Here is a 27,500-nt window from a genome sequence, read left to right on the forward strand (position 1 = left end):
ATTTCACCCAGTACACATGCTTCATTAACAAATGAGTATTATTATTTCACCCAGTGCACATACTTCATTAACTAATGAGTATTATTATTTCACCCAGTACACATACTTCATTAACAAATGAGTATTATTATTTCACCCAGTGCACATACTTCATTAACAAATGAGTATTATTATTTCACCCAGTGTACATACTTCATTAACTAATGAGTATTATTATTTCACCCAGTACACATGCTTCATTAACAAATGAGTATTATTATTTCACCCAGTGCACATACTTCATTAACTAATGAGTATTATTATTTCACCCAGTGCACATACTTCATTAACTAATGAGTATTATTATTTCACCCAGTACACACGCTTCATTAACAAATGAGTATTATTATTTTAGTGCACTTGGTTGTATAAGAAAGACTTTGCACCAGTACCATTTTTTCATAAAATGAAAATGCATTTTGATTATCATTGAACTTTTGTTGCAGTAATATACCATTCTGGTGGTGACTGGGGATATGTTGGGGTGCACTTTTTATGCCAAAGTATCAACCTTTACCTTTGTCTCCCTACATGATCTCAAACTGAGTAATTTGCTCCTCCTGAAGAGAAATAATCCTATGTTATTGCAAACTGGTCCATCATGGGATGAGTGCTGTGTTACTGTAGGTTCCAGCTTAGCACATTATATAATAATAGGAAAAGGTAAAGAAACCATTCATTTTGCTGAATCACCAGTTAGTGCAGAGAGGGAGCATGTCTACCTTACCTAGAAAATGTGGAGGGCAACAACAAGACCCAATCCTAAGAGAACGTCAGTCTAACAGAGATAAAGTAATAATGTTAGAAATCCCAAAGGTACTACAATTTAGCTAAGGTTACAAAGAGAAAAAATGTACTATTTAAAAAGATATGCCTAGACATATCTATGGTAGAGGAGATACAATAGAAGGAAGGGTGTTACACAGCAAATTACTGCAAAGTAAACTGTGATTGCCTTACAAACACAAGGTGCAGGGTTTGAGTCTCACAAGGGATAATTGGCTAGGCTTAAAATGGCTCACAAGGGCAGTTAGCCTAGTACTAACCTATGAACCTATGAACCTATGAAAGTATTGCAATGCCAGAAGCAGAAGTAACTAGTAGAACTGAAGAGAAGGAACCATCTACTGAAATTGTATATTCTTTGGGGAATGAAGTTAGGAAATAAAATGTACAACCTGAGAATTCTAAACTTTGTCAACTTACAACAGAAAGCTCCATGGACAATTGTAAGCAGCACATGAGCATTAAGAAGGAGAAACTTAAAAAGAAATACTTTGTCTGTGTAGTACAACCAGAAAAAATAGTACATGGTCAGAGTTCTAATCCTGTTTGTGCCCCTGCAGGACAAAAATACTCATTTCAGGGAAGATTCCAAGCTTTCAAGCAGTGGGTATCTGTAAATAATGAAAAATATAAAACAAGACAAATTTTGCTCTAAAATCTTTGCTGATGGACAGAAAGCTAAAGAAGAAAAAGAAATGGAGAGGGCAGTGTTCACACACACTGAGACAGAGGGACAACAACCTAAAGAAAAATAAATGACAGAAGATGAGGGTAGTGTGTACTGATAGGGTAACTCCGAACAGAGCTCTGAAGATATTCCTCTTGAGCCAAAATACAGGAACCCTAAATAAAAGAAAGAAGGTTCTGTACAACTGTTATATAAAGGAAAAGAACAAGAAACAGTAAGTAAGGTACAGATAACAACCATGACAAACATGATTGGTGTGAGCTGCCCTTCCTATGTGAAGACTTAGTCACCGAGAAGCTGCACCGGTTGAGTACAGCAACTGTGTGCGTGTGTGAGTGTGTGTATGAGATGTCTAGCTCTGCCTAATTATAGTCATACAGAAATGTGATGTGCATATTGTAATATAGACAGGCAAATCCCAGAAGAAGCAGTTCATTTTTTTATTTAAATTTGTATATCTCTATCACAGGGTTTCCAGCTGAACTTTGATACATTCTGCAAACTGTTGCCATCTCTGCTTTTTGAGCTGCTTCCATTCTGTGCACATGCAGATATACAACACAAGAACTGAGAAACTAATACTGTATGTCAGACCTCATCAATGATTTATATTTTGAATTACTGCCATCCCCACAAACCGTCTGCTCTTAAAGATGCCTTTTCTTGTGTCCCATGCCATTGGTATTTTCTACAAACTTAGTGCATTATTTAGCTGTGTTTACAGTATCCAGGGAGATTATTGCACAAATCATTTCTTCTTTATTTGCTAACCTATAGTATTTTGTTCCATCAGATAGCCCTGCCTCTGATTTCTATACACCATATGTATAATTCTGTGCTGTCACTGACTGAATCTCAGCTGCTTGACTCAGTACTTTTCTTCTTTCGTGACAAGCTTCCCTCTCTTCCTGCCTCCCTAGGGAGCATTTGCTTGTTTTCTTTTAAGAGCATTCAGCTATCTCTAGATATATTGTTTTTAACATCAGTTTCTAAAACAACAAATGGGGAATATGTACTATGTTATATTACTGTTACTGTTATCATTTCTTAATGAAATGTTTCTAAGGATGTGTCAGTCTCTTGCTTCTAATTAGTTAAGACAAGCTCAGTCACTTAAATTTAATTTATTTAATTTTTTAATCATGTTTCTGGACTGGTCCAACATATGACCTTTATCAGCCACAGTGCATGCCAAAGAGGCCCAGATGCCACCATTTTCTATAAAACAGTAAAGAAATAGAATACTCCTTGCTCTGGTTCAAATAATAATAATAATAATAATAATAACAATAGTGTTATTTTAGAGCATGCAAGTAATAAATGATACAGAATTTGCTACGTTTCAGATTCAGTGCTGAGGGTATTCGGAAAACTAATCGTCTTTCTCCAAGTCTTTAACAATTTTGTATGATAAGAACAGCATATTGGGGAGCATAAAAGGAAAGCATATGAAAAATCACTTTTTTTTGTTATGCTAATCATTTCCTTAACTCCCTTGAATGTGGTACTCATAACAATTACTTGGTATTTCCTTTCTAATGAGTTGTTTCTAACCATTATTATTCTGTGAAAGATGTAACAGCCTGAATCCCAGAGTGCAACACCCAAGGCAGAAAAACTGAGAAAAATCAATTCATTTAAATCTCACTCATTGCAGGAATGTTATTTGCATAAAAAGGGCTTGAAGAAGAGCTTACTATAAAGTGTGATCTTAATCATTTTGGAAAACCCCATGGGATCACAATTGTGGACCTGCCCGCCCATAGCTATATGCATTTCTCTGTTTCAGTAGTTCTGAATGCAGCAAAATTCCAATATCAGAATAAGTCTAGTGCATACCTAAAGTAAAGAGCCATATGACATATTTATACTGCAGCAAACTTGACTATATTCAGGTATGATCTAAGCAAGTAGGTATGACCTCAGATTTAGCTTTGTAAGGAGCAATGTCTCTTCTGAAACAATAGCAAAGGCAGAGTAAACCGTCAGGTAATTCATACTGGAGGTCTGACAGAAATGGCTTTCTCAGTGTAATAGTGTCCAAAGAGAAGCAGACCATGATGTACTATGCAACAGCTCAGTGTCCTGAGAATATAACATGCATTAACATGGAATATATAGTACAAGAGTCCAAGTCCCTTCAAGCAAGCTTTTCTTTACACAAGACTGTGTATCTTCAGAGAGTCCGATAGAAGTGCCAAAACATAGGATAAGCTACAGCATTATGCCTCCAGAGAAGATATATTCCTTTATGAGAGAATATAAGAGCAACAATCCAGTAACTAGGAGAAAAACCTGCAAAACCTGCATTCAAATGGTAAGCACTGTATAAAGGCATATAGCTCTGAAGGCTCTGAACCTGCTTTAATGCATGGTAATAATACAGTAATACAGGGCAGTAAGCATAGGTTCATAGGTAGGTACTAGGCTATCGGCCCAAGGGCCTAAGTAAGTCTAGCCAACAAGGTTCCCTGGCTTACGTCACCCAAGAAAGTTAATTTCCTGTGCCCCTGTCGAGGAGAGCCACAGAAGTGATCCCCGGAGTGTATTTCCTATTTCCCATCCATTCATCAAGATTTTTCTTGAAGAGTGCTAATGAGGAACTTTGCTTGACATAGATGGGTAGCTTGTTCCAGAGTATGGGAAGTCTCTGGGACAGGAATATATCCCTCCAGCATGTCCTGTTTATTATGGTGACAAGGTTTAGGTCCCTAGAGCATGTAGCTTGGAGGGATTGGGATTTCTTTAGCTGTAACATGTCCAACAACTCTGGGTTTAACATAGCTTTATATGTTAGGCAGAGATTTCCAAGGAGTAGGAGATATGCTACAGAGTAAAGCTGGAGAGTTTTTTGAGATGGTCAGTGTAGGGCATCTGTTTGAGGCCAGTAATCCTCTTTGTGAGGTACTTCTGTGGCCTATCCAGCTGCTGCAGATGTCTTGTGAGGTACATACCAAAAGGGGCGTTGTACTCTATAATGGGTCTAATGAGTGATGAGTAGAGGGAAACAATGACCTCTTTTTTCCTGGATGAGAACCCTTTTGTGATGAGGTGTGCCATGTAGACGGACTTTCTGACTATCAAAGGAGAGACTACTATCCACCTGGGTCCCAAGGTCTCTTATCACACATTTGGTGTTAAGTAGACGGCCGTTTATGTGGTAGTTCATGGGTACAGAGTTGTTACCAAAGGGGATGACAATGCACTTTTTGCACTGAGCTTGAGGCCATACATCTGATACCAGGCATCTGTCTCAGTGAGGCCCTTCTGTAGGATGTCCACATCATTTGGGGACTCGACTATGGCTTCTAGTTTGCAGTCATCTGTGAACTTCATTAGCCAGAGGCCTTCTGTGTTAGCCTGTACTTCAGAGAAGTAGATAACAAACAGGAGAGGTCCCAGGACTGAACCCTGTGGTGCTCCACTTGTCACTGGTTTGAAGTCATTTGGAGTCTGCAACTTTTACAGTGTGGGTTCTGTCAGTGAGCCAGTTGGCAACCCCATCTTGTGACATAGAGATTTATACCTAGTTTAGTGAGTTTAGCTATAATTCCAGAATGGGGTATGGAGTCGAAAGCCTTGGCGAGGTCAAGATAGGTTGTGTGAACCACTTTACCATCGTCTACGGATTTGCTGACTGCCTCAAAGAAGTTGATCAGGTTCAGAAGGCATGATCTGCCTTTCACAAACCCAAACTGGGTGGGGTCCAGAGTTTGGAGGTTACCAATGTCTTTGTTTATGAGTTCCCTGATGATACGTTCCATGTCCTTGCAGACCAGGCTCATCAGGCTAATAGGGCGATAGTTCCCAGAATCAGTGGTGGCTTCCCCTTTGTGGAGTGGGATAACTATTGCTGTGCACCATTCACTGGGCACAAAGCCTGACATTAGACTATAACTGAACACGGTGCTTAGGTGGGGAGCCAGTTCATTCTGAAGTTCGTGTAAAACACAGCCTGAGATGTCCGGTCCCATGGTGCTGTGTTTTTGGTTTTAGAGAGTGCAGATTTTATCTGCATAGATGTGATTACAGGGAATCTGCATTTGTCCTGTATAGATATGGGCCCTTTAGGGGGTGAGGGGGGTAAAGTTAGCAATGAACCTATCTGCCAGGATGTTGCCAATATCAGTTGGTTCTGTAATTTTCATGCCATTGTGCTGTAACTCCGAGCAGATCTGGGTATTGCCATTGAGATTCTTGACATAGCTATAGAATGCTTTGTGGTTGCCCTTAGAATCAGTGGCGATTTTGTTTTCATAGCTAGCTTTGGAGGCTCTTATAAGGGATCTCAGCTTCTTACTGAGGCTGACCAGGCAGCTCCTCCACTCGATTTTACTCTCTTTTGCAACAGTGTTCCTTCTATTGTAGAGTTTGTTTGTGGCAGGGGAACACCAGATTGGCTTCCTTTTTTTGGAGGATAACATCTTGGTTCTGTTTGTGATAGCACAATCCATGCATCCATGCACTCATGTAAGTGCTTATAGAATGCATTTGTGTAGGATTCAGCAGTCGTAACTGTATTGTCCATCTGCATGGGTGTCATGAAGGGTGATTAGCTTATGGTCGGATCTGACCAACAAGGAGTTGATTTCAGGTGTGGAACACGGGTCACTCATGTTGGTAATGACTAGGTCTAGGATATTGTTGCCCCTGGTGGGGGTGTGGATAATTTGATCCAGGACATTGGAATTTATGAATTCCAGAAAGCATTGAGTGAAGGAGTTGGTTCATAAGTAGTTTTCCCAGTTAATGGTGGGGTAGTTGAAATCGCCCATTATTAGGGTGTTTAGTTGAACTCTAATATTTTCCTGTATATCAAGAAAAGAGGAGTGGGAATCCTGAGGCATGGTGGGGTTCTGTAGCAAGCTACAATTTGGATTGCAGTTTTGCCCAGAGTTAGCTGCACTTGGATAACCTTGGATGCATTATGCTGCGCAACTAGCATGGAGGTGTGGATATCCTTAATTAATATGGACACACCTCCGCCTTTGGTGTTCTGGTCCAGGTTAGATGGCCGAAAGTGTGGTATGAGTTATAGCCTGGTAATGCAGGGGTGCTCTATAGAGCCTTGAACCAGGTCTCCGTCACTGCACAGATATCAATGTTCTCCATTTTAAGGAGTGCCTCGAGTGACTGCATTTTAAGATTTAGACTTCTAGCATTGAGTAGCATTACCCTCAGTTTTTGCTTGCCTGTTCCTGTTACGGTGGTGAATTTGTCATCTGAACCTTGCCTAAAAAAGGCACTATAGGGGCGGCAAGAGCCTTAGCCAGTATCCAAAATCCCAGAGGCGACAGGTGCAGGTCATCTCTGGCAAAGCATCGTGGTCTGTTGACCATATCGTCCCAGGCAGACAGATACTGGATCCCCTTAGAATGACACCAGAAGCTTAGCCAATTGCTGAAGTCATTCATTTTGTCCTTGTACTGCGGTATCATTCTGGGCAATGGCAGGATGCTACTCAGGGCTAGGGTCATACCTGCCTGGGCTACAAGATCGGAGAGCTCTTCCATGTCTCTTTTCATGTAGTCCAGGGAGGTACGTCTCAGGTCATTCACACCAACATGGACAATTTCAGAGTCATATTTGTACTTGTTGTGGAATGACCTGAGTGTGTGGGTTATGTGGCAGATTCTGGCACCCTACAGGCAGCTGACAGTAACCTTCTCCTTGTTTAGCCTGGTGAGTGTCACCTATGACTAGTGTGGTGGGCACATTGGTCCTTATGGGGTGTGGTTTATTAGCACACTGAGTCTGTGAGCTTTGTGTCATTCGGGTTCTGTTGGGGGGTGGAGGTTGCTTGCGTTTCTGCTTTGGAGGTCTCTGTTGCTTGAGCAGATTATTATTGAGAGCCTCTGTGTTTTTGTGTTTCTATGCGTGATTTTGGTGGTGTAGGTTTAGTGGGACTATGTGATGAGTGTGGTGTGGTGCAAGTGTTTACCTTCTCCTCTTGACTGTCAAGTTCAGTCTTGGTTGGAGAGAGCTTTACCTCCAGTTTGGCCAGATAAGTGCATCTGTCACAGGTTGTGGTGTTGGGTGGTAGGAGGAGAGGGTTGTCTGTGTACATGAGGCAATTGCTACATTGCCCCAAGATGCCTAGATTCATCAGCTAGACAGGTGAGAATACTGGGAACTGACCCCTGGGCATGCCTGAATAAAAAACTACTATCCTCTAGACAAGTGAGGAAAGTGAGTATAAGAGCTGTTTTTCTCTAAGCAAGTGAGGAAAGTAAGTAAAAAACTGTTTTCCTCTAGGTAAAGAGGAAGGTTGAGTGCTGTAATAATTTGTAGCTTATTTAGTGCTAGCAACAAGTTCTGAAGAAGTGCTGAGCATGGATATGCAAATTCATGTGCTAAAACTAAGAATCTGTAACTGGATCTTGTGGATAGGCTACCTAGTGCTTACCACTCCCACTGATAAGCTAGAATGCTTCCCTCCAACACAGAAAAGCTTGGGGGCTCAGAAGCCTACAAATAGTCCTGCATACAGCAGATCCGTATCTGCACTAGACTATTTACAGGAAAGGTGGGAAATGCAAATGTGGGCTTTTAAACCATGGAACAGAATCCTGTCAATCTACCATAACTGTAAAACTGAATACCTGTAGACTGGAAACAAAACTTCCAACACAACTTGCAGGGCATTGTGGAGGTATGTTTTTTTTGGGGGGGGACACTCACAAGCCACCCATACTTATATATAACCTCTCCAAGGTCACACAACAATGAAGAAAAGAGAAATCCTTTGTTACCAAAACTTGTTTTGATAATAATCTTCATATGTACTGGCATTTAATATATATAATCATTGCTAGCTGATTGGCATACCTCTGAGTAGGAGGACGCCTTCACATAATGTGAGTAGTTAAGTAAAAAAAGTCTGAGAAAGCTTTCTACCTCTATGTGGGGTAAGCAGTGCAGAAACACAGCACTTTGAGAGCACGTATACTGACACAGGAGATACACAGGGAAGCTGCTTTTAAACTGTGTGAACAGTGCAGTAGGAACCAAGAGAGGAACAGTACAGTAGGAACTGAGAGAGGTTGCTTTCCTTACACAGGACAAGCTGACTGTTCATTACCGCAGAGCTCTGAAAGAGCAACTTGCCTTAACACTCAGGAAAGCATTGAAGGTTACATTCCATTTTAACATTTGGTAAGCTGTGCAGGTGCACTGAGATTCAGTTCTAGAACCTAATTTATAGCAAGAAGTCCATAGTGAATAACAGGGAGTTCTTATTGCAGAACTCACTTTAACGTAAAGCGGTTAAGATGAAATCTTGCCACATAATAAGACAAAAATGTTCAGAAACTAAATTCCTGAAATCTAAACCTCTAAGTGGGTGAGCAGTGCTAACACAAGACTCTAAGGGCTTTGATTGATTTAATATGCTGAAGTCTTTGTAATATGCGACTTGCAGAATAGATCCTCTCAACCTTAATCTTGGGAGATATTTGCAGTAACACAGGTTCATAGGTTCATAGTCATATAGTAGGCTAATGACCACTTGGGCCTTTATAGTGAAATCCTCTAAAGCCAACTTCGAGTCCAAATTGGCCACATCTATTAGAGACAATCATAAGACCTTCTTCACATATGTCCAAAATCTCAAAGGAAGCACGCAGATCTGTTCAGAATTGATGGTCAAGGACACCATGTATACAAATGCCATAGATTTTATTTTATTTGTTTTATTTGCTTTACATTTGTTTACCGGGAAATTCTGACTGGACGCAGGTCCTTTTTCAGCAGATGCATGGGGAGAAAAGCTCCACATCATGTACATGAAAAATAGAGATACAGAGTTGCAGCAATAGTAAACAATATTACAGGTTGTTGGCATTAATACAATAACAAGATATTAATTATCAACAGTATATACAGTAAATGTTGCAAGTTAAGATAGTTTCTTGTCATTTATAATATTAGTAACAAAGTTGTCAGACAAGATTTTAAAGTATGTAAAGACAACTAGCTAATTCTGATTGTGGTTATATAGGCAATCTACTGGCTGACAGATTCAGCGAAAACTTTTCCCCGCTATCCCCACCATCAATAAATAAGGACATCCCCATTTCCTGCCCCCCACCCCTTATCTCTAGGGAACAGGTCATCACTGCCCTCTCAAAGGCAAAAAATACAGCCTCCATGTGACCCAATAACATCCCTGGCTGCATCCCACAAGAACTCAGGCATGAACTTGCAGCACCATTAGGCACCCTATTCAACCAAAGCCTGAGTACTGACCGAGTGGAGGACAGCCACTGTCATCCCTTTACACAAAGGTGGAGCATCCACCGATCTGGGAAATTATAGACCCATCAGCCTAACTAGCCTGAACTGCAAGGCCATGGAATGTATTATCATGGACCTCATAAACAGGGACATTGGCAACCTCCAAACACTCGACCCCACACAGTTTGGCTTTGTCAAGAGGAGGTCATGTCTGTTAAATCTGGTCAACTTCTTTGAGACAGTCACCAAAGCCATGGACTAGGTGAAGATGGTGCACACCACCTACCTTGACCTGGCCAAAGCCTTCAACACTATTCCCCACTCGGGCATAGAAGATAACTCTCTCAGCTAGGCATCAGTTCATGTTACCGAATGTGTAGCAAACTGGCTCCCTGATAGAACCCACCTAATCAAAATAGGAGAAGCCACCACAGGCAGTCGAACTGTAATGAGTGGCATACCCCAGGGATTAGTCTTGGCACCTCTGTTATTTGGGATGTACTTCTCTGAGGTGCAGGCCAAAACCAGTGGACTATGGCTGACCAAGTTTATAGATGACTGCAAGCTGGGTGCAGTCATCAATTCCCCAAGTGATATGGACATCCTGTAAGAGGGTCTCACCCAAACAAATGACTAGTGCCAAAAACATAGCCTCAAGCTGAATGTCAAAAAATACATCATCATCCCTTTTGAGGAGAATGACATCTCTACATATTATCACATTAATAACAATGTTCATTGTATGGAAAGCTTTCCACATGGCCCACCTCCTAAGTAAGGGTATCTCATCCAGGGACAAAGTGGTCATAACATCACTGTATTCTTCCCTTATAAGACCAATTATTGACTACAACACCCCCTTTGGCATGAACCTCGCAAAGCACATGCAGCAGCTGGAAAGACCACAGAGGTTCCTCACCAGGAGAATCCAATGTCTTTGTTTATGAGTTCAAGCAACTACCCTACACAGATAGGCTAAAAGTCCTATCCCTCTACTCAGTTTCATACAGACTCCTCAGGGGTAACCTCTGTTTGGCATATAAAGCAATTTCAGACCCCACTTTGATGGGACTGCTGCATATCCACAAGTCAAGCTCCACTCAAGCAACCCGTACGCGCAACCTCAACCTGGTCTGTGATATCAGTAGGACTTGTTGGTGGGACAGATTTGTGTTCCAGAGACTCCCCCATCTGTGGAATAGACTTCCTCTCCACGTCAAGCAGAGTACCTCATTATCTCTTTTCAAGCACAACCTGGATAACTGGATGGGAAACAGAAAATACACCCCTGGGATTCCACCTGTGTCCCTGCTGGACAGGGGCTTTTGGTGCTGACTTGTCTTAACATGAGTTAAACTACTGGCTAGGCTTAAAAGGACCTCAGGGCCAATAGTCTAATAACCTCCTATGATCCTATATGATCCTGTGATACGTCTAGTCATGCCATCCAAGTCATTTGTCTATGTATCATGAACATTTATTAGGAGGTGGTATATTATTTAGAACGTTTCTAGAAGTTATGTGGGGGAGGGTAAGTTAGTTTGGGTATTACTGTCTGCCTCTGTCTATCAGAGACATCATACCTTGGTGAATTTCCAGTTTCCCATCCATTAGTCAAGGTTATGCATAAATAGGGTTAGGGATGGACTCTGCTTCACATGGATGGGAAGCCTGTTCCAGAGTATGAGGATCCGATGAGATACATATCTGTCTCACCAACATGTATTATTTATGTCACAAGCAAAATTGAAATCTTTGGATCTAATGGTTCTGATGCTATTCATTTTGTGGATGTGCAGTAGGTCCATTAGAGCTGGATCCAAGGATGTCTGCTATGCCAGACTTAGCTACACAGACAGGGCTTTACAGAAAGGTATATAGGACAATGTGTTTATACAGTGGATTCTATAGGTAAGGAAACTTTGTGGGCATTCTAACCATTGTATATGTCTGGTCAGGTACTTGCTAAAGAGGGCATTATACTCAATGATGGGTCTGATAATGGCTGAAAAAAGTGGCACTTTGACTTCATTGGACTTGGATGCCATGCCCCTACTTATAGGTTGGTCAACATAGAATGATTGTCTTGCTACCTTGGCCACATATTGGTAAAAGACCAGGTTACTGTCTACACATGTTCCCAGATCCTTGACTACTGGAAAAACTCCTAAGGGTATCCTATTGATGGAAAAATTAGCCTCAGGGGCAACTTTCTCAAAAGTCAATATAAGGCATTTCTTGACATTCAGTTTTAGTCCACGACTTTGGCAGCAGTCATTTGTCTGTGTTAGATGTTTGTGTAATGGGGGCAATCTATGATAACTTCCAATCTGCAGTCATCTGTAAACATAGTCAGCCAAAGGCCCTTGACATTAGCCTTTACCTCCAAGAAGTAGATGCCAAATAGGAGTGTTCCCAGCATGGATCCCTGAGGTACCCCAGTGGTGACTGGTCTCTTAGTGGAGGTGATATCGCCAGTCCTGGCTTCATGGGTCCTGTCTGTTAGCCAGCTGTTGATCCAGTGAGTTATTTAGGAGTTTAATCCCAGTTTGGTAAATTTGTCAACTATACCCTAATGGTATTGTATCAAATGCCTTAGCCAGGTCAAGGTAGACAGTATACACAGTCTTCCTCTCATCCATTGCCTTCATGACCGTTTGAAAGAAGTCCACCAGGTTTAGTAGGCATGATCTTCCCTTAACAAAGCCAAATTGGGTTACGTCCAGTTTCTGAAGGTTGCCTATGTCTTTGTTGAACATTTCCAAGATCATTTCCATGAGAATTTGTTCCAAGGTTTTGCATATTAGACTAGTCAGTCTAATAGGTCTGTAGTTTCCATAGTCAGGTGATGACCCACTCTTGTGAACTGGGATAATGGTTGTGGTCTTCCATTCTCAAGGTACAAAGACTGTTTTGAGGCTATAGTTGCAAAGTAACTCCAGTGGTCTTGATAAGTCATTTTTCCAGCTACTTAGGAGGCATCCTGGAATATTGTCCTGGCTGATTGAGGCCATGTTTTTTGTATTAGTGAGCACCACCAGGATGTGATCCTGTTAATGGTTGGGAGGTTATACTAATAGGTATTTCAAGGAGGGAGGCGTGGGGTGGGGAGTGAGGTCTGAGCTGAATTTGTCAGCCAGCAAATTTGCTTTGTTGCAGTTTTCGTGAAGGTGGCATCAATAACTACCAGTTCTGCACACTGATGTATGCTGCCTTTGTCATTAACTACCAGTTCTGCACACTGATGTACGCTGCCTTTGAGATTTTGGACATAGTTGTAAAAGTGCTTGTGGCTGTCTTTAGCCTGTGAGGCTATCCTGACCTTATAATTGGTATTGTTGAACTTGGTTAGTCCTCTTAGTTTACTGTTTGGTTTAATTAAAGAGCTTCTATCATTATGAGTTGTTTTTTTCTGATTTTAGCTATGCCTTTTTTCCTTTTGTTATATACCAATTAGTAAAAACTACATGAAAAACCTAGCCAAGCTAGAGTTTTCACTGTGTGATACCTTAAACCTCCTGTAATAGAAGTCCATGGAATATATGCCAATGACCCCTTAAGGGCATCAAGTGCTTCTGAATGTCCATGACTTTTTACTTTTTTTTACGTCTTTGTGGATACTTTCAGACCAATAAAGTCAAACAACACTAGGATTCCATCAGTGTGGTTTGTTTTTAGAATTTGTTTTGAGCTTATTTCTAGTAGTTACAGCAGCTTCTATATAGCCATTTACATGGATGTACAGTGTCTCTGTGAACAATTCCACATAGGTTGTTGGGAGAGCTTTAAAAATAAAATATTCCAGACATTAATTAACTGAAGGAGAAAATGTGGATACATTGGACCCTGAGACCAGACTTTACACTAGATGAATGCCTTAGCAAATGGGGGGGGGGCTGACAATAAAGACACCTTAACACAGAGTGAATCTAATTGTAGTACGCAGTCAGAGCATACAGTCTGCCTTAATACAGTGTGAATTGTGAAACAATTTAAATCCAACAGCCTTCCAAATCTTAAAATGTATTTTATAGTAAAATAAGATTCTGATAGGAGAACATGTTGTTATATGGGTCTATGAGAACAAAACCAGATCATTATTATTCACTGAACCACATACAGGATCCCTAAAAACATATCGGGACTTGAAATGGTAGCTTTACAAAATTAAATAAAAACAACTGCTGCTCCTAAATGTTTAGTGACCTAACTTTTTTCCCTTATGCTTCACCTGCAGGATATTTTAAAGGTTATTTGTTTTAGTTATCTGCAAAGGGGACACTTCAAGGATTGTAACAGCACTACATTGTTGCTGGAATCTGTCCTTTAATATTGCAACTACATACAGCTGCAGCCTAAAGCTGTAAGATAAGGCCAAGGACTTACTTCCTGAGAGTTACGCCTCCTCAGTCAGGAATGAATGTGATTGCGTTGCATATTTAACTAACATGGAATAAAAAAGAAGTAAAAAAAAAAAACCTCTCACACCAATTTCTACACTGTTAGCCTGTCATTTACTTCTACCAAGTCCAGTGACTTCCAAAATCGTCTTCTCTGTATGCCATAAGCATCACAATAGCATTCCTATGTACACTAATTTTGGCCTAAGGTGATGGGGGCTGTATATATATCCACACACACACACACACACACACACACACACGTGTGTGTGTGCGCGTATCTGAATTGTAATAATAATGGTTCATATGTGTGTGTGTGTGTGTGTGTGTGTGTGTGTGTGTATCTGAATTATAATCAGAATGGTTCTGATGTGTGTGTGTGTGTGTGTGTGTGTGTGTGTGTGTGTGTGTGTGTGTGTGTGTGTGCGCGCGCACACGTGCGCATATCTGAATTGTAATTAGAATGGTTCTGATGTGGGTGGTATATGTTGCACTAATTTCCAGAATAGGTGATGGGCCCTTGTAAACAAAAGCATGAATAGTCGAGTTGACTATAAGAGGATTTTTTTTTTTTTTGAGGGGAGTAGAACACACACAGTAAAATAGAATGGAAGGTTGTTGTTAGAGTGTCACATAAGCAGGTGTACAGCTATTTGCCCTAGAATACCATTAGGTGTGCAGGAGTTCACTATTAAGGTTACAAATCTTATTTCCAAGCATACTTATATAGTGTACACACACAAATGTGTTTAAAACTTTTTTCTTTTTATTTTACCACAGATTGTACATTCTAGTATGTCTAAAGTCCTCTACACTGTTTTAAGGTTGCACTGTGCTGTGGAGTATTGCTGAAATCTCCTCATAGAAAACAAAATATGTGTACTTTCTGTAGTCACCATGATTTCGGCAAGTGCATGTTTTTACCTTCTGTTCTCTTTACAGACTATTTTATTGACTAGTTAGTTAGATCTGTTCCGAGATTGCATTCCTTCCTTGCCTGTACTCAATCTTGGAATTAATTAAACATGGTAGCATTGACATGCCATTGTTTATATTTTCTCCTGCTAATAATGTTGTGAAAGCATGAATGTTAAATATGCCACAAAAGAAACAATAGACAGGGCTGGAAAAATGCTAGGTCAAATTGAAGCTGCATGCTTAACTGATTTTCTTAAAATATATCTGCTGAAATGCTTGTAAAATAATGCGTTGTGCAATATGTGCATTTGGAAGTACAACATATTAAAATATAACAATATAATTATAAGACTACAGTAAAACCAGGACACTTTGCCGATGTTTTACATCTTAACTCTGTACTTTCACCAAAACAATGACACTGCGAAGTTCTTTAGTAAACCACGTTTCTCTTTTCAGAAGTTTATCTTGAATTTTTGCAATAAATTACTTTTAGTACAGGAGCTGAACATTCACTTTGTCCTCTGTCATAAAGAAGGCTCATAACAAAGCCATATTGATAGTCTGGTAGAGAACTGCTACAAAGGAAGACATTTATGTGCATTTACTGCATATTGTAAATGCAGGTTTCTAATATTGATGGATTTTAGTGTATTACACCAGATTTTGTAGAGGCCTTTTGGTTCTATCTATAATTTGCTTCTACCCCCCAACCTTCTAGAATAATATGTGATTGACCTCTCTTAGGTAAGAACAATATCTTGCATAACACACACCTGATGTGACCTATTAACGTCAAGTTGGTGTAGAGAAAATAAAATTAAACAAACATTATTGTCAAAAATAGTAATAAAAGATAATAGTCCATATCATCAGCAGCAGAGTTATTAAAGTGATGTATATAGGACAGAAAGCAAGGAAAAGTACTTGATTTCCAGGTGAAATGGCAGGCTGTCAGTCAAAAGTATTCTGAGTGGTGCTAAATTAATGCAGAGAATGCAGGCTCGTAGCTTGTCAAAGATTAAGTTTTAAACAAGGATTTGAAGAATCCATTTGATGTGAGCTCTGCTTTCAGTCACTCAGCCAGTGTCATAATAAACTGGCATGCCAACCTGAAAATCTCATTAAAGGTCAGCTGAAAAGGTCAGAAGCTTTATTTCAGCTTTTCACATATTCAGCAAGGTACTACTTGCCCTGTTTCAGCCAAAGAAGTAACCCAAGAGCAGACTATGGAAATGAGAGACCTGTACTGTAATGTAATAATTAAAATGCTAAGCTAGAAATACAGAGGACCAAGGACTGAACCCCTATGCAAAATATAACTCATTATGTACCATTAAGTAGATCAGTTAGCCTTCCAGCGTAGCAAACTACAACCTAGGTATACAGTTTAGCAGAAGCCCCCACATACATATTTTAAAAATCATGTTTTGTTGTGGTTTAGTGATTCTGATGAAAGTAAATTAAACTATCATTAATAATGTATGAAAGTCAAAGTTTTGTGGCAGATAATCAGCAGTGCATTATGCTAAACCTGAGCTAAACTAATCTAATTATTTCTTTGCATTGTTTAGAATAAGCATCAAAGTGAGTTATCGGCTCACCTAAGGCTGTTCATTCTTCAATAGGTTGAGATTCACTGGTCTGATATCAGAAAACATTGTGTTTTTCTGAAAACTACAAATGGGAAAGTGGGACAAATGAGGCAGACAGCAACATCCATCGCAGTGCGCTAGGATAGTAAATAAAATGATTAATTAAAATAGATAATGATTTATAACAGACTATCTCTCCAACTATAAACTTAAATTACCTGTTTTAGAAAGATGCTACTTCTGGAACCTTCAGTACTATGTGCTTACATCGGAAAAGTAATTAATTGTGAAGGACCAGAGCATGGCAGGCAAAAAAGCTGCCTGACCAAAGTCTCCAAACTGATCTCTGTTAGCTACCATCAACCTGCCTTGTATCAATAGGAGATGGTTTACTCAGCTCTGCTGTATATAAATGAGATGTGGCCAGTTTACAGCCCTGCTAAACAAGACTTTAAAACAGATGTTGGTACAGGAAGTGGTCAGTACAGATCCTGCACAGAGGTATAATACAATTAGCAAGGACAGTGTTAAACAAATGCCTGGGCTTGGAACTCTGTACCTTTTGTGATCAACCTATGGCATCCTCCACTATCTCATGGTAAAGTACATTACAGTGTTGCAGAGATGACAGGATGCAATTGCATTAATCACCATGTCAAGGGGCAGAATATGGTATAAGATGCCTCTTACAGACTATATTATTAAAACACTGGACCAAATTGGACAGTGCAGTGGTGCAGCATCAGCGTTGTTGCCTCATAGCAAGAGGTTCTCTAGTTCAATTCTCGTCTGGAGTGCCTTCTGTGCGTAGTCTGCATGTCATCCTTGCATTCATGTGGGTTTTCTCTGGGTACTCCAGTTTCCTCCCACGTTACAAAGACATGCATCTAGACTGTTTCTTCTCAGGCAGCCCTTGAAAATTGACTTTGTTCCAAGTTGGACTTTTCAAGTAAAAAAATGTTAAATAAATAAATAAAACACTTGGTGTACAAATTCCAGTGAAATTAATGATGGACCCTACTGAGAAAACATGGTAGAATACGTCTCAATTGCTTCATTTCTCCCTGGACCCAATTGCTCAGATCTGTGCTCCTAAGAAGGAGGGAATATCACAGGCAAAACTCTGCCAATGTATACCTCTATTTTCCATGTTCTGCCTCAGTGGTAGCATATACATTGTGAAAAAGCTGCAGATCTAGCAGCTGGGATAGGATTTGGACCTAGAGATCTCGTCAAGTCCTCAAAAGCTAATTATGAAGCAAAAATCCATAGCTAAAGATAATCACAAGGCATTCTTTAACTATGTTTGAAATCTAAAAGGGAATACACAATTATGTTCTGTACTACTTGTGGATGACACCATCCATACTCAACAGGAGGTAATAGCCAACCTGCTAGTTGACAGATGTGCAGCAATCTTCACTCTCCTGTCCCCTATAGTCACACTCCAGAGTATACCTGCAACCATTCCTCAGCCTATAATCTCAAGAGAGCAGGTCATCTCATTGCTGGGCCAAAAACATGGCATCAGTGGGACTGGACAACATCTCAGGTTTCCTTTTAAACAACTTAAAACATGCCCTAACAGACCCACTTGAATCCCTGTTTAACCACACCCTGTGAAATGACCATGTTCCAGCAGAATGCAGGACAGCAACAGTATCCCTCTACACAAAGGGGGACCATCAACCAACCCTGGGTATTATAGGCCCATAAGCTTGACTAGTCTCATCTGCAAGGCCATGGCTAAGAATCTTTAGTCACCTTATTAACAAGGATATAGGTAATGTCTAAGATCTGGACCTTACCCAGTTCAGATTCATTAAAGGTAGATCATCCCTATTAAACATAGTTGACTTCTTCGAGAAAGTCACCAAGACCGTGGACAAGGGAAAGACAGTGCATACCACCTATCTTGACCTAGCCAAGGCATTTGACACAATCCTCCACTCAGGTATTATAGAGAAACTCTCCCAATTGCGAATTAACCTCTACATTACCAGATGAGTAGCCAACTGGCTCACTGACATGACACGTACTGCCAAAATGGGTGATTTCATCTCTAACAAAAGACCAGTCACCAGTGGCATACTACAGGGTTCTGTGCTGGGCCCCTTATTGTTCAGAATTTATTTCTCAGAAGCACAAACAAATTCGGACGGCTTGTGGCTGACCAAGTTCGCTGACAATTGCAAATTGAGAGCAATCACTGAGTCCTCCAATGATTTTAATATACTGCAGATGGGTCTATGTTCAGCTATCGAAAACAAAAAAAACGTGAATGGTTAAATACCAAACGTGAAACATCGAAAGGTAAAATTAGCAAACAACTACTTCAACGAAATAAATTAATCAAATGGCCATAGTCAGCCAACTTCACGAATACAACCAACCAAGGTGGAGAGCTGTGCCTCCCACACCCCCAGAACTATATATATATCAACTCTAAAATTGCACTACAGTGGGGGATAAGCAAAATTTAAAAGGTTTCCCTTCACTTACCTTATGTGTCAAATTACTTTCTGGTTGTTGGTCAAGTATGGCCATTCGATATATTTATTTGCATAGAAATAGTTGTTCGCTAATTTCCTTTTTCGATGTTTAACATTCGGTATTTAGCCGTTCGTGTTATTTTGTTTTTGATAGCTGATCATTTATCCACTGTAGACAGGGTTAACACAGACAAATGACTGGGGCTAAAGTCATGGATTAAAGCTAAATGCAAGAAAATGCATTATTATTCCCTTTGGGAAAGCTGACTTCCCTGCTAATTACATTATAGACAGCATCCCCCAAGGGTAGATCCAGTGGTACATGATCTGGGTACTCAGGTTGATAGCAAACTGAACTTTGAATACCACGTATCCACAGTAGTAAGGAAATCTTTCTATGTGGCACATCATAGAAGTAAAGGCATCACATCTAGATCTAAGGATGTTATAGTTTCACTATACTCGGCCCTTATCAGACCAATAACAGAGTACAATGCTCCCTTTTGCATATACCTCACCAGACACCTGCAACAACTGGAGAGACCTGCGGCTTAATTCCAAGAAATTACAGGGTACACAAAACAAGTCTTATGTGGAAATACTGAAAGCCCTGTCACTGTATTCTGTCTCCTACAGTTTAAGGGGTGACCTGCACCTGGTTTACAGGGCAGTCTCTGACCTGGCCCTGATGGAAATGCTACACATTCATAAATCAAACTGCTCAAGGGTCACTCACTCCAGGGATCTTAACCTATCTTCTGATATGAACGGGTCATTCGGGGGAGACTGCCACTTCTCTGGAACAAGTTTCCAATTCATGTCAAACAGAATCCCTCCCTGACCCTCTTCAAACACAACCTAGATCAATGGATGGGTGACCACAAATACACTCTTGGTGTGGCACCCATGGATCTCCTGGACAGAGGACATTGTTATTAACTACCATAGACCCTTACCTCTGTATACTTCACTCGCCTAACCACCAACAATGGGGCAAATTGGGATAAATATGGCTAGGCTTGTAAAGGCTCCAAGGGCATTACCCTAGTAACCTTCTATGAACCTATGAATCTATGAGTATATCACTGGGAAGCTTCTGGAAGAATTAATGCCAAAAACTTCCCAATGAGAGTAACCTGAGCAGTAAGAGGCAAACTACTAGACTACATTGGATGTTTATCCACAATCTGAGTACAACCAGTTAGGATTCAGTGACTGATGATTTTGGAAGCTAATGAAAAATAATGAAAAGTGAATATAGTAACTGATCCCTCACTATTTGGAGGCCACTAACTACTCATCTAAGGGCAAAAATAATGAAAAGTGAATATAGTAACTGATCCCTCACTATTAGGAGGCCACTAACTACTCATCTAAGGGCAAAAATAATGAAAAGTGAATATAGTAACTGATCCCTCACTATTAGGAGGCCACTAACTACTCATCTAAGGGCAAAAATAATGAAAAGTGAATATAGTAACTGATCCCTCACTATTAGGAGGCCACCAACTGCTCATCTAAGGGCAAAAATAATGAAAAGTGAATATAGTAACTGATCCCTCACTATTAGGAGGCCACTAACTACTCATCTAAGGGCAAAAATAATGAAAAGTGAATATAGTAACTGATCCCTCACTATTAGGAGGCCACTAACTACTCATCTAAGGGCAAAAATAATGAAAAGTGAATATAGTAACTGATCCCTCACTATTAGGAGGCCACTAACTACTCATCTAAGGGCAAAAATAATGAAAAGTGAATATAGTAACTGATCCCTCACTATTAGGAGGCCACCAACTGCTCATCTAAGGGCAAAAATAATGAAAAGTGAATATAGTAACTGATCCCTCACTATTAGGAGGCCACTAACTACTCATCTAAGGGCAAAAATAATGAAAAGTGAATATAGTAACTGATCCCTCACTATTAGGAGGCCACTAACTACTGGGCAGTCATACTGCTCTAAAACCAGACTGACAAGGGGCCACATGCTCGTTATATTCCAAACATGAATACTTATTCTGAAGTAAGAACAAATAACATGGCAACTCATTCCATTAAATATTTGACATAAAATTGTACTACCCTTCTTAGATCCAGGGTTGAGCTTATATTGTGTAGGTTGCAGAAATGAAACAATAGCTATATGTCTATTATAGATCAAACTGCTGAATGATGTCCTGCAATTATCTAACAGGCCGTACACAAACCATTTAAATGAACTATGGTTTCATGTCTGAGGAGATGACATAGGGAGACAGCCTGACCTTGGCAGCCTTATCCTAAAATAACTGTGGAAGAGAAATCTATTGTGGCACATCTGACACTAAATGTGTTAAAAGTTGTTTAGGGACTAACATTAGCAGAATGCATTTGGATGATTTAAATACAGTGGCAAGGAAGTCTAGAAGTTATATCATGCACCTGAAACAGTGTATGAAGCAGAAAAAAAAACACAACTGTGATTTTGTGTGCAAGGACTAGTAACATATTTCAGTGGCCCAACATTTCCTGAGGAAATGGCAGAGATGTGTCAGAAGCCAAGTCATGCTGAACCACAGACACAGAAAAATCACAATGTACTACAACACATATTATAGAATTGCACTTGTTTATCCTTGGCTACTGGCTTGCTGCCTAGGGATCAAGGAAATAAAAGCTTAAAGAAGAAAGGAAAGTGCAGCTTTTGAAAATGGTTTCCTTACATTAAAATGTCAAGCAATGCTGCCCCCCCCCCAAAAAAAAAGAAAGAAAAGAACATTCACTTCATAAATAAGACTAGCAGCATTTCTTAAGGGGAAAAAAAGGGAAACTATGAAGCTATCTCACAAAGTCAGAACATTACGGGAAGGGTTAATGCTTTTAACAAATTCTGAAATATTCTCTTAGATTTCTGATTCCATATCCAAAGTTATCAGTGTTTTAAGCAAGCATTTAACCTTTAGTATAATATATGATTATTTCTTTGTTGTCATTGCTCATGGACAGTATGTATAGGTGATGGTATGAGAATTAAAAAACATTTCAAAAGATTTATGTTATACTTTTCAGCAGGTTAATGTAAAAATATACAAATGATTTGCCTTACCTTTTGACCTGAGTCATCTTGATGTATAATACCATTTTATTGCAATGTCACAGTGGATGGTATTCAGGAGTCTAATACAATGAGAATGTGTGACAGTGATTCTAACCCTTTCCACTTCAGATGGCTATGTGGGAGAAACCTGTCTCCATCAGAAAATACATCAGAGAAAGGTTTTTGCTATCCACATGACAGGAATTCATCCTGGGGACACTACTCTCTAACTCACTGTGATGTCATTTGGAAACGGTTTATTTTTCTTCCCACTGTGATGCCATCAAATATTATGCAAGGATCCACTCCCTCTGTTGTGCTTCTGTCATGGAATTGTGTCAGACTTTTTCAACAGTGAAGTCTGTCAGAGATGCCCTTAAGCCCATACATCAAATGTGCAGTGCTACCAGATAAGCTCTACACTGTACACCTGAGGAGCAGAAAAATGACCACTGGCATCCCATGATTCCACAATCTTCACTCTCACTTCACTGCCTTGCAGTATTATCATACTAACAGTAACTGCACATTGGCTTATACTATTTTACATACACACACACACACACACACACACACACACACACACACACACACACACACACACACACATGCACACACACACACGCACACACAGGCACATGCACACACACAAGCACACACAAAAGTGCCAGTACCAGCACAGCTTTGTGTTTTAGGGCTACCACCAGCCAGACCAGACTGGCACTACAAGGTCACTATCATTTAATGCTCTTAAAAAGTTAGACAGTCATCATACTTCAAATAAGTATATTTTACCATTCTTGTGTAAATTACACTTAGCACAAGTCAATAATCAAAAGGCTCAAGCTTTTGTAAATGAACAATAAATCAGTTATCTTAAAATTATGCAAAGCATTCTGGAAATCAAACACACAGGAAACATATGCACTTGTACAGGGAATTTCAAATAAAGAGTATTGAAGCATTATTTTCAGTAAGTCTTGAGCCTCTCGTCTGTCTATAAGATGTCAAGAAATGCATATTTCTAACCTGTAAATATAGACAGTAGTTACAGGTAATGATTTACAAATATAACTGTTCACCATGTCCCTTAGTCTTTCTGTCTCTCTGTCTTACTTATTTTATGTGCTGATGGACTCTGATTAAAAGTGGGAGTACTGAATGATCTTTAAAAGTACTTTTCCATGGATGTTAAATGTGAGCGACAGCCTGACAGAGAGAAGAAGCGAGAGAGAGAAACCTCTTTAGTAGCAATCTCACAAATTGCTGAAAATGGAACTAGCACTACATGATCACAGTTACTGAACACTCTTACATCCCTGGAATGTCTCCTGCCTTGGTAGAAAACAGAAAAGATTTAAACAGAGATCTAAACAAAAGCCCAGCACTGTTGATTTCCTGCCCCTGTGTTACCCTGCACATACACATGATGGTATCACAGTGAGGCTCTTCCAGCTGTAGCAGTAAAATGTGTTATGAGGAGATGGCTGACATTTTTAAGTTGCATTAATTGTGTCGAATCTACTCTGATAGCATGTTTTCTTGGCATGCACCCCTCAAAGCATTTTAGACAAAAATGTTGTTGTTCACAGAATGAAGAGCTTGCTAATATAACCAATATGTTTATGGGAATTACTTGTGGTTAAGCTATTCAGTCAAATACCAAATGCAGTGTATCAACTCTGTTTTGTTTTACTTGCCCTAACTGATCATTTTATTTATCAAAGCTGGGTTTGGTCGACTTCTGATTTTCATCATTGAGTAGTGTTGATTGGCAGAAGATGAAATTATGCTACGGAAAAGTAATGGAATGTGATAAAGTAACACAGAGTAATACTACATACAGTGGACTCCCTCTTATCTGGTCTTGCTGAGACCGGACCTTAGGCTGGATAAATGAATGGCTGGTTAATCAGAAAAAGCTTATAAAATAATATTTATAAGTTAGAAATTGGCTAGAATAACAGGATTTGTGTTTGTATGCATTTTTCTAATGAATATGAAGTTTAAAACTCAACTGTCTCTCACTATTTAGCCGAGAGGAGGCAGAAGTGCTGTTCTTTTCTGTTGTCTTTTGCTACGGCATAAATTTGATGGATGGTTAAAGAGGAGGATGGATAATAGGGAATATACTGTACATGTTGGACCATCATCTGCACTTCGCTGTCTGAGCTTTTGCCTCAGTGTGATCAGTTCAGTGAGGAAAATGGCCAGTTCTCCCAAAATGCAACAATCTTGTAGCCAATTCTAATACTTTGGGAGATGCTAAAGTACACTGCCCTCACAATAGAAGTAAATTACTTTGCCACCACTGTCCCACATAAAATATGTCACCCCTTCCCTGCATAAAATGATGTATGCAGTGTTTAATTGTTGAGTGTTTATGGTGATATGTCATACACTATGATGTGAGTGCCTTACAATATTGAAAGTAGATTTTAGCAATTTGTTTTTTGGTTTTGTTTATTTTCAGTCAGTTTTCACTGATAATTGAGTTAGCTCCGATCACATAGCTGAGTTTTAAATTCTTATGTTTTTTTCTTGTAAAAAAAAAACAGTCTATCTACTATAGTCTTTTTCTCCCATTGAAAATTATGATCTAGATAAGTGATGGTGAACCTATAACATGCGTGTCAAAGGTGAAACGCCACAACATTTTGGGTGACACACCAGAATTCACCAACACCCGAGTTACCAAAGAAACTGTTTTGCATCTCTTGCTTGTGTGGAGTGCACTGAATTATTTTATGCCCGGAGCCATTTCAACAACACTGCTGCAAATGTAAGGAAGTTATTAACCTCAAAGACTATTTCAGTATATTTTCTTGATAGAGGCTACAAAGCACAGTGCTTTGTGGTTACACATCTCCAAAGTGCAAGTAGTCTGCATTTCTAGGAGTTTGCTGTTTTACAATCCTCTCAACTGTCCCTCTTAATCCCTCCTAAAACTGGCAACTTTTTAAACTTAATAATGACAATAATTACATTTATAGACTAATTTTACTTCAGAAAATGTATATTACGTCACATTCTTTTTTTTTTTTTGTCAGTCTCTCAAATTAATAGTATTAGTAGTTTAAAACTGTCCATGCCTTTTATTAATAGATTTGTCCCTGATTCTGTTGAGATTTATCCATGATGTATTGAGAGCCATGCTGTTTTATTTATTTTTATTTATTTATTTAATGTATTTTATTTTTTTGTTTGGAGGGGGGGTGACACGCAAGCAAAGTCAAGTTAGATATATTCCGAATTTCTGACATGTCAAACCCAAAGGGTTTACTATCACTGATCTAGATGTTTCAGGAAATTCTAACTGTACCACTGTTAAACTTATTAACCCATTAGCATTATCTAGCTTTCCACCTTTGGCACTCTTCCAACAGAAATAAGTGCCAGTAGTGGATTTGTCTGGATTTCTAGTATTCATGAAATAATCACCACCATGGAACAGCCCAGTCTGGGCATACTGTTCATTTTGAATGTTTTACAATTCTGTTAAAGAAATCAGTGGATTTCAGAGAAAGTGATCAGTCACAAAATGTCTGCTTTGACTACTTTTAACATTATACAGAGAAAGATAGAATTGACCCCTTCCTCATTATTATTTCTGGCAGATGGTGCAGAGGATTAAGGAGCTGTTTCTTGTGGACCAGTGGTCCAAGGTTTGATTCCATCAGCCTGAATCACTTACCTGTGTGATTCTGAACGAGTGACTTAACCAGAGACTGCTCTTGAACTGAGTCTGAAAAAGGTCCATGAAGATAATGCTGTACCCTGGTCAATAAATAAAAATAAAATAAAAATCATCTTCACCACTGGCTTCACTGTACTTTCATCTTAACAGATTGTGCCAAAATGTTTCATTATATAACTAACGCAGTAATTAAATAGCACATACAACCACACTGTAGGGCTATTACTGCAGATGAATCATGCATCCTTAAGTTTCTTCCTAAAAGTGATCATCCAATGGCAGAGAACTATTTATTACAAATCTACATTTGTATTATTATACTGTATGCCAAGCATCACACACTTTACAAGGAAACATGTTTTGTCCATTTTGCTTTTCTTACCATTTACCTGAATACAACTGCATATAGTTATTTATCGCTTTATTTTCTATTTGCCTGATTGGATAATTGTTTGTTTTGCATTCTGAGACTCTTTGTGTTGAAATCTGTACTGCAGACTACAGAAAACAGGCATACCTCTGTCTACGCAACTGTATCATTAGAAGGTGGGGAGAGATGACACAGAATTTGGAAGTAATTGAATAGCTTCTAACAATAAATAAAAGCACAAGTTTATTAAAAATTACTAAATATATTTCTAGTGAAGTAACTAAAAACATGCATATTTTAGAATCAGAAAGCCTGCTTTACATGATGAAATCCAGCAAAATGCAACAGTAAATGTACCTTTGTAAATCAGCTTTAAGATACAGACACCCAAACTTCTAATAGAAGATCAGGAGAACCGTGCCATTGTGTTTGCATGCTTGACTCCGAGGTTGACCTTTCCATGGAGATAATAGAAACAACCCAAGTATAATAAAATAGCAGTAACGCTAAATGTCAACCCCCTCCCAAAACAGTAGATAAAAACTAAGAAAATGCATTCATTCATTCATTCATTCATTCATTCATTCATTCATTTGTTTTTGAGTAAAACAGTAGAGCACTGATCAGACATGGCTTCCTCAGCCCAGGTTCATGGTATAACGGGCACAAATATAATAAGGAATAATGATAAAAGATTCAGTATACAGAGAAACAACAATCATATTGAAAAACAAAACATTTAACATTTAAAACAATATACATAATTGAAATTAAATAAATAAATGTGTGTGTATGTGTGCTGATCTGTGCTGACTATACTATATACATATTTACAAAATAGGTAATAGTGAGTGCAAAATTGTCAATAGATTTCATTGGTACAGCACTACCAAAGGAATGATCAAGAACTTTATAAAATGATAGGGGAAAAGAATGCAGAACTGAAGGCACATTGGATGAAACCTGAGTACAAACAAGACAGTTGTCGTAGTAGTGCACTGGCAAAATCAGAAGGAACTGAAAATTAAGATAGAAGGGAAATAGTGCTTCAAGTATATGGAATGGGTGGTTGAGGACAAAGGAAGCCTGAATGAGTAGGGTAAAGCTAGAATCATAAAGGCTGCAGCCAACTTGCACCGTGTCAGCGGTAGTGAGTGACAGAAGAATGCCAAAGAAGATAGAACCGATTTGTAAAAAGCAG

Source organism: Protopterus annectens, chromosome 14.part0 (assembly GCF_019279795.1).
Source record: "Protopterus annectens isolate FY-2018-M chromosome 14.part0, PAN1.0, whole genome shotgun sequence".
NCBI lineage: Eukaryota > Metazoa > Chordata > Ceratodontiformes > Protopteridae > Protopterus > Protopterus annectens.